Genomic DNA, 8,976 nt, shown 5'->3' with positions numbered 1-8,976 from the left:
TTGAAATACTGTTTGTTGAGAGTATGAATTCTCCTGAGGATGTAGTACAGAGTGGGTCCTTTGCAAATCTGAGCGAGTGTGGCTGACTGTAGAGAGGTTAGGTGCCGGCGCATTGCTGCAAGCGTGGAGCGGAGGATCTTGAAGGAGAACTGTTGCTGGTGTTTTTGAATCTGTAGTCTGTACTGTTTGTCCTGTTCGGGTCCAAACTCTGCTGGTTTAAAGGTGGTCCGGAGTCCGTGTGGGATGAGTTGGTTACGGAGACAGGCACTGAGGAAGCAAATGTGGCTGTGGTAGCGAGTTTGTTTCAGGACATGGTTGAAGAGTTTCAGGGTTACCATTTATCTCTCAGCCTTCTTGGGCCACCCCCTCATGCTTATGCTCAAAACCTCAACTCTCCTGTTCCTCGGATGCTGCCTGACCAGCTCTGTTTTTCCAGCACCACTCTCTTTGACCTAGCTCCTCAACTGCCATTCTGACTGTTCCAGAACCAGTGGGTTTTTCCCATCCACCAAGCATTGAAGATACCTCAGAATCTGAGATGTACACAGAGGATGTCACCACCTCAATGTCTTTGCCACCTGACAGAAGAATGAGTTTCTTCTGGGACACTCTTGAGTGCAAGAGGCAAGCTACTGTGTTTTATATGCAGCCTGTAATAGGTGCAGAGTTGGAGGAACCTGACCTAAATTAACCCAGTAGGGGTTACAAAAAAATGAACTGGCCTCTGTCCTCAGACTCAGAAGGGGAAGGATGTAGTAATTGTAATGAGGTCAGTCAGGTGGACCTCATTGAACATGAGTTCCCCGATAGGGGCTGTTAATCTGGTACAATCAGGGAGCTGGATGATTGATATAAACAGAAGTATCAGAGCTTCTGCTTACTCTGAGGAAACTGGATCAGTGTGAGAAGGATTCTCTATTTTTGTGTGTTCAGGAAGAAAGGAGACTGACTTCTGAACAGCCTGGAACCACACAATCAGTGTGCCTTATTTACTGCTGTTGGTGTCTTCCTACTGAAGGAGTTTATTTTGAATTTTTGTTTTTCTTTATTGTGATTGTTTATTAGATTTCTGGGGGGTTTTTTTCTGCTTATTTCTGTTAATTTGAAGCTGTGCTCAGCTGCACAGGCAGCTACTACCACCGCCAAAACTGCTGCTGCTACAGCCTGGGCCTGCTCCTGTTTTTGAAGCTGGGCCCCGCCTGCACCTAGGGCGGCTGCTGCTGGGGCCCCACCTGCACCTGGGCACACCCACTCATGCTTCCCTGAAGACAACACCACAAGCCCCACCAGTGGGGTCTAAGCCAGGGGCTTCTCGTGCCTCGGTTTCTGCGGGGCAGGGGTTGAACATCTGACTGGACACAATGTGGAAGAAGACTATGTGCTAAGTTCACCCCTCATGGAGACAACTCCATCCCCTCCCTCTAAATTGGACTGTCGCCCTGCCCCACCCTGGCATGAAAGCCAGGGGCTTCTCGTGCCTCGGTTTCTGCGGGGCAGGGGGTTGAACATCTGACTGGACAGAATGTGGAAGAAGACTCTGTGCCAAGTTCACCCCTCATGGAGACAACTCCATCCCCTCCCTCTAGATTGGACTGTCGCCCTGCCCCACCCTGGCATGAAAATGCCCCTGTGGCTGTGCCGGCGTCCCCCAGGTGTGGGAACTCTGACCCCCAGCCATCCGATTCTGTACCTGATCCCTGCCCCATTGCAGCGACCCCTGGCCCAGGCACTACCCCACTCACCAGACCCCTGCCCCAAACTTGGGTAACCCACTGCTGCCTTCCATCCTGCAGCAGCTGTGTCTCTGGGCCCTGGGCAGGAAGCTGGGGCCCTGCCCTACCCACCATGACCTGATAACCCAGGGGCAAGACACAGCTGGCTCTCCTGACCCTTGCCACATCCCTTGCCTTCCCCAGCCAATTGTATTCTGTGAAATTCTGGGGGGGGGAGGACCCTCAGGCCCCAATACCATCAGGGTGGGAGGGGAGGGGAGACCGTTCCCTACAGGCACTGTCACCTCAGAGAAGAGGCACCACCCCTAGGAGTAGGAGGACTTCCCTGTGGCATGCTGACAGTGCTGCCCCTCCAAGGGTGTGTGCCCGTGGCGTCTCCCGCGTTTCCTGCACCGAGGCCTGACCTACCTGGAATCCAGGGGTCAGCAGAATCCCCTGCTGCCACCGTTTCACCAGCCCCCGGGGACAGGCCTGCACCCCATGTCGGCCAGGTGGGGGGTTGTAATAATAACAATAACACTTTTAATATTGCTGGGTCATCGAGCAGTGGAAGTGAGGACAGTGTTATCCTCACTCCTTCCTCCTAGACTGTTTTCCCGGATGCCTTGGCACCGGGGAGAGGACCTCTTTCCCCGAGGAATTGGGCGTCCTGGTGTCGGGTGAGGAGCGGGGCTCCAAGCCTCCGTCGCCCAATGACCCAACCTCAGGGCACTGAGGAGGTTGTGCCTGGGGGTGGAGTCGCAGGGGGTTTGAGGTGAGGTGGCGGTGCTGAACCAACCCCCGCTCTCACGATGGCGGGGTGGGGGGTGGTGACTGAGGACGACTATTTGGAGGATGGTTCGGGTTTGCTGGTGGGATGACATTGAGTGGTAGCGAGGGTGACCAGTGTCAGGGACGTGCTGGGTGGCAGGGGCCTGAGCTGGATGCTGCCACAGGACATAGCGAGCAAGGCAGCGGTAGACATCCGGTTCATGGCCACTGCCATTTGTTGCCTTAGAACGGCAGTACTAGGACCCAAGACAGTGCACCAGTTGGAGGATGCTCATGTGTGTGTGGTGGAATACCATCTGTGCTTACCCCTGCCCGGACAGAATTTCATATTGACCCCAGGATCCCATACTTCCCCCGGGAACCTGTGCCCCATAACCTGAGCCACCTCCAGAATTTTAGTTTTACCCCTTTTGGGAAATAAAACAACGGCCCCTGTGTCAACTGTTGCTGCACACCGTCCACCTCTTTTCCCTCATCAACTGGTCGGACACACCTTGGTGTGCCCATTTGCCTCGGGCGGTGGGGATGCCCAGTGGAGGGCTCTCTATGTGGGAGTCCTCCCCCTTTCTCTCGGGCATCTGGGGTGGAGGGTGCTGCACGCAGCAGTCCCTGCAACCGCAGATTGCGGTGGTTCGGACTCCTAGCCCAACTGCTTGTTCTGTGGTGCTGTGAAGTCCATAGACCATATGTACATTTGGTGTGGGTACTTGCACTCCCTTTTTGATTTTCTTAAAAACCTTCTCTATTTTTGGTTGCACTTCAGTCCCACGCTCCTGATCTTTGGGCACCCGGTACAGAGGTGGGGCAGATAGGTCAGAAGACCTCCTTGTGGGTCTGCTCCTGGACCTGGCCATAGACAGGTCCTGGCAGTGGACCGTGGAGGGGGTTGTTGGGGCTGGCTGACTGCCTGCCCCTCTTCTGAGGCTATGTTAGAGCCTGGGTGTCCCTGGAGAAGGAGCACGCGGTGTCCACCAACACCCTCGGGATTTTCAGAGAAAGGTCGGCATCACAGGCAGTGGAGTGTATAATTTCTTTTTGGAAAGCAAGGTCTCCAGGTTATATACTTTTTATTTGTCCTAAACTGTGGAGATTCTGAATCTCCTGGTTATATTTCATTCCCCTTTGTTGTGTGTGCAGTGTGTGACACAGTGAAAGACAACAAGTGTACAAACCTTTACTAAGTTTCCCAGGAAGAAGGGAAACACCCAAATAGCCATCAAATGGCAACGCTGCGTGATCAAAAAGTTAAGGGAAAGGCAAGGATTAAATCAAAATAGAGTTGGAGGTGGACGAAAAGCACTCCACTCCCTGCGGTGCCTACCTCTCCCTGAACAGCTTGATGGTGCTGGTAGACACCGCATGCTCCTTCTCCAGGGATCCCGGGCATGAACATAACCACAGAAGAAGGGCAGGCAATCGGCCATAATGACCCCCTCCATGGCCCGCTGCCTGGACCTGTTTATCACCAATTTGGCCAGGCCCAGGTGCAGACCAACATGGAAAAGGGAGTGGAGTGTATTATTTTCCCCCCTCCAACTCTATTTTGATTTAGTCCCTGCCCTCCCCTTCACTGTTTGATCACGCAGCATTGCCCTTTGAGAAGGGCACTGCTTCTCACTGGCCACTTGGGTGTTTCCTTTCTTCCTGGTGGTGGTGATTTATCCACCTGTTATTCTCCATTATGCCCTACACCTGCACACACGTGACATGGGTGCTGGGGAAAATAAGCACTACCACCGTTAGAGGTTCTGTTCACTGATCCAGCTCCCTCAGCGTGTCAAGGACTCTCTATTTGTGTCAGGGAAGAGACTGACTCTGTGCCGGCTGCCCACATCCAGTTTGCACTGTGCGGAGGAGAGTTTTCTTTCTTCCCCCTTATCCAGGGGGAAGCTTGCCTTCTGTTTTCTTTCATTTTGTGAAATTTTTCATTTTCCTTTCCTTTATTTGAACTATGTTCAGCTGCACAGGCAGCTACCACCATCACCACTGCTGCTGCTGCAGCCTAGGCCTCTCCAATTTCTGGGCCTGCCCCCATTGTTCCTGCCTGGACCTACTTCCACTGCTGCGATCTAGGCCCCACCTAAACCTGGGACTGCTGTTGTTGCCGCCTGGGGCCTGCCTCTACTGCTGTTGCCTGGGCCCTGCCCAAAACTGGACTAATGTTTTTTTTTTAATGAACAGAAATAAACAAAGAAAAGCCAGAAAACAAACAATCACAATAAACAATAAAGACAACCAATAATTAAAAATAAATTCCTCCTCAGTAGGAAGACACCAACAACAGTAAATAAGATATACTGACTGGGTAGTACCAGGCTATTCAGAAGTCAGTCAGTCTCCTCTCTGGGACTGCTGCTATTGCTGCCTGGGCCACACCTACACTGGGGCCTGCCTCCACCACAGATGCCTGGGCCCCCTGAGGGACTGTTGTTGTTGCTGTGCTGCTGCTCCAGCCTCCTAGTGTCATGACCACCATCACCTGAGGCCCTGCAGAGGAAGAACACTTGGGGTCACCCAGCAGCACACTATGGCGAGCCCAAGAGCAGCAGGCACTAGCTGCACCTGTACTGGGGTAGCCGCTGCCTTATGCTCGGCTGCACCAGCTCCAGCTGCAAATACTTCCCTCTTCAGGCACCTAATTAAATGCCTAGGGGTTAAGGCCTATCCCCACCCAAACATGACTATAGAGGCTTGCAGTAAGGTCATGGGTAGTGTGGTCAGCCCACTAGCCATCTGTGGGAGGACCTGCTGCAGGTCAGCCAATAGGACACTGGAAGGCTCGATGCTCCCATCACTTGAGGAGCTGACCGGCGCTCTCGAAGAGCAAGTCCCTGGGCCTGGAAGGGCTGACTGTGGAGTTTTTCAGGGCATTCTGGGATGTCCTGGTGAGCACCTACGCACAGGTCCTGGGGGAGTGTCTTACTGCTGGAGAGCTGCCCCTTTCTTGGCTCAGGGCAGTCATCGTCATGCTGCCGAAGAAGGGGGACCTTCATTCACTAGAGAACTGGCATCCAGTCTCCCTCCTCAGCACACATTCCAAGATATTCACTTAGGTGTTGGCTTCTCGCCTGGCTTTCATGCTGGCCCTACATGATTCACCCAGACCAGTCCTACACAGTTCCGGGCCGGAGGATACACAATAACATCCATCAGGTCCAGGACCTGATCCATTTCTGTTGACAGGCTGGTCTGCTGAGCGCTTTCCTGTCTCGAGATCAGGAGAAGGCGTTTGACAGGGTCAATCATGAGTATTTGCTCGGGGCTCTGCAGGCATTCAGGTTGGGGATACAGTTCGTCGCCTGGATCCGGCTTTTGTACACCGCCGCAAAGTGTCTGGTTAAAATTAACGGGTCCCTGACAGCAGTCCTTCGCTTTGGGAAAGGAGTACGTCAAGGCTGCCCCCTGTCCAGCCACCTGTATTCCCTGTGAATGGAACACTTTCCTGTGTGAGGAAGACTCCACTCCCTGAGGCTATGGTGGGATGTGGGTAAGGCTCACGCCCTGTTTTCTGTCACAAGTACACGAGAAGGTCGACAAAGAGGGGGAATTCCAGGATCAAGGAATTGGAGAAGGAGGTGTTCAATTTGGAATCACGTCTCGGTCAGCCCGACACAGACCCAGCCCTGCACAGGGTGTACGAAGAGAAGGAGGCCGCACTCCGAGATCTGCAGCTCGTCAGGTCCCGGGGCAGGTACATGAGGTCGCGGATCCAGCTCCTCCAGAACCTGGACCGTGGCTCCCCCTTCTACTTGCTGGAACAAAGGTGCAGCACCCATCAGCAGCTCCTTGTGTTGCTGGCCGACGATGGGTCCCTCGGAGGGCATCAGGGCCCAAATTCGCTATACGGCTCTGTTCTCTCTAGATCCAGCCAGTGAGGATGCTCGCAGAGTTCTGTGGGAGGACCTGCTGCAGCTCAGCACGGAGGACGCCAGAAGGCTCAACGCTCCCGTCACGTGCTGTCAACTGGCTCTCGAGGAGCAACTCCCCGGGGCTGGATGGGCTGACTGTGGATTCTTCACAGCGTTCTGGGACGTCCTGGGAAGCGACCACGGACAGGTCCTGGGTGAGTGTCAAGTGAAATGTGTGGCATAATTCAGTTGTGTTGTAAAAGATAGAGAAATAATAGAACTAGGAATTTGCTAATCTAGGAATCGAACATTTCTCATAAATATTTTCAGTTAATATAAATGGATACTTTAAAGCCAAGGGAGCTTGCAGCAGTCTATTTTTTTCAAAAGAATGCTTTCCATGGAAAATTAACGTTAGCAACAATCCCTCTGCAAAGAATGCAAATAACTTGAGATTTGTCCTAAATTGAAAGGCCTTAGGGATGTAAAGCAGATGGAACTAGTTCAGAAATATTCACAAACGTCTTCAGTTTTAGTGTCATGGCATTTTAAAATTGAACTAAAATAATTTTATAAAATCAATTTTCAAGGGAAAATTGCATTTCCCAAATTGCATGCCAAGTCACAAGCTTTCTAAAATGTAGACACATAATCCCTAAATTGTATCATAAAATAGTAATAACATTGTGCATATTCTCAAAGATAATTAACCCATTTATTTCAAGCCTGCTAAGCTTGTTGCTAATGTGGGTAATGAATAGATCCTGTATTTGTGATCTGGAACTGTGATCAATGAAATTATTGTTTTAAAATACAATCAGGATCAGATCATTTGTTTCTCAGCCATATTCTATCAATATGTACCCTCTTTATTGTAATGTGATGTGGTGTAAAGTTTGATCAGGCAGTATTTGTCAGATGATGGAATTTCTCAAACCACTGCCCAATCAGCAAGAGGAGCCACTTAGGAGTTTTAACCAAAGCACTAGACCTTCTATTTTGCCACAGGCATTTGGAAGCTTACAACAAGAAAGTTGGGCTGATTTCCTTTCATGGTCTTCTGTGCCAATTGGAATTATGTCCCCAAGGTCATATCACCTTATTCCTGCCACTCACTCAGCCCTCTCAAATCCAGCTCCCTACTCTCTTTCCCTTCAATGTGGCCTGCTAGCTGGCCACACTGATATTCCGATATACTTTCAGCCCAGCTTCCATTAGCTGCTCTTCTTCAGGGATTGGTTTCGTTCCAGCAATGGACACCAACAGCATTCAACACTGCTGGCATTTGAGTGCTGCCAGACATCCAATTGACCAGCAGTTCTTTAAGGTAGAATTTCCTTATCAGAGTCAAAATGTATGACGCTGGAAAAGCACAGCAGATTAGGCAGCATCCGAGGAGCAGGAAAGTCGGCGTTTCGGTTAAGCCATTCATCAGGAATGTGGGGAGAAGTGGGCTGAGAGATAAATAGGAGGGTGTGGGTGTGGTAGCTGGGAAAGTGACAGATAGATGAGGGTGGGGGCTGATGGGGTTAAGTCAGAGGGGTGGGTGGAGTGGATGGGTGGGAAGGAAGATGGAAGGTAGGACAGTTCAGTGTGTTTGGAGGGTCCCAAGGCGGAAGGTGAGGCATTCTTCCTCCAGGCTTGGATTTGGCAGTGGAGAAGGCCAAGGATTTGCACGTCCTTGGCAGAGTGGGATGGAGAGTTAAAGTGGTTAGCCACAGGGTGGTGGGTTGTTTGGTGCATGTGTCTCATTGATGTTCACTGAAACATTCTGTAGAGTGGTGCCCTGTTTCCCCCATGTAAAGGAGACCCCATAGAGAGCAACAGACATAGTAGATGAGGTGCTTCGATGTGTTGGAAAACCTCTGTTGGATGTGGAAGGATCCTTTGGGGTCTAGGATGGAGGTGAGGGAGGAGATGTGGATGCAGATTTTACACCTCTTATGGCAGCAAGAGAAGGTGCCAGGAGTGGAGGGTGGTTTGATAGGGGGCGTAGACCTAATGAGGTAGTCGCAGAGGGATTGGTCTCTGCGGAATGCTAATAGGGGTAGGGAGAGAAATATACCTCTGATGGTGGGGTCTAATCATAGGTGGCGGAAATGGCGGAGGATAATGTGTGGTATCCGGAGATTAGTGGAGTAGAAGGTGAAGACGAGAGGCGGTTCTATCTTTGTTGTGGTTGGAGGGATGGGGTTCAAGGTCAGAGGTGCAGCAAGTGAGGGGATGCGCTGGAGGGCATTGTTGATCACGTGGAAGGGGAAATTGTGGTCCTTGAAATAGAAGGCCATCCAGGATGTCCTGGAGTGGAATTGCTCTTCCTGGGAGCAGGTATGGCTGAGGCAGAGGAATTGAAAGTATGGGATAGCATTTTTACAGAAGTGGGGGTGGGAGGAGATGTAGTCCAGGTAGGTGTAGGGGTCAGTAGGTTTGAAGTAGATGTCCATGTTGAGTCGCTCACGGGGGGCTGGAGACGGAGGGAGGTGTCCAAGATGGTCCGGGTGAACTTGAGGTCAGGGTGTAAGGTGTTCATGAAGTTGATGAACTGTTCAACCTCCGCGTGGGAGCGAGAGATGATGCAGATGCAGTTTTCAATGCAGCAGAAGAAAAGGTGGGGATGGTGCCAG

The sequence above is a fragment of the Chiloscyllium plagiosum genome, chromosome 13, assembly GCF_004010195.1.
Source record: "Chiloscyllium plagiosum isolate BGI_BamShark_2017 chromosome 13, ASM401019v2, whole genome shotgun sequence".
Lineage (NCBI taxonomy): Eukaryota > Metazoa > Chordata > Chondrichthyes > Orectolobiformes > Hemiscylliidae > Chiloscyllium > Chiloscyllium plagiosum.
The sequence above is the reverse complement of the archived record's forward strand: the minus strand, read 5'-3'. Positions refer to the sequence as shown.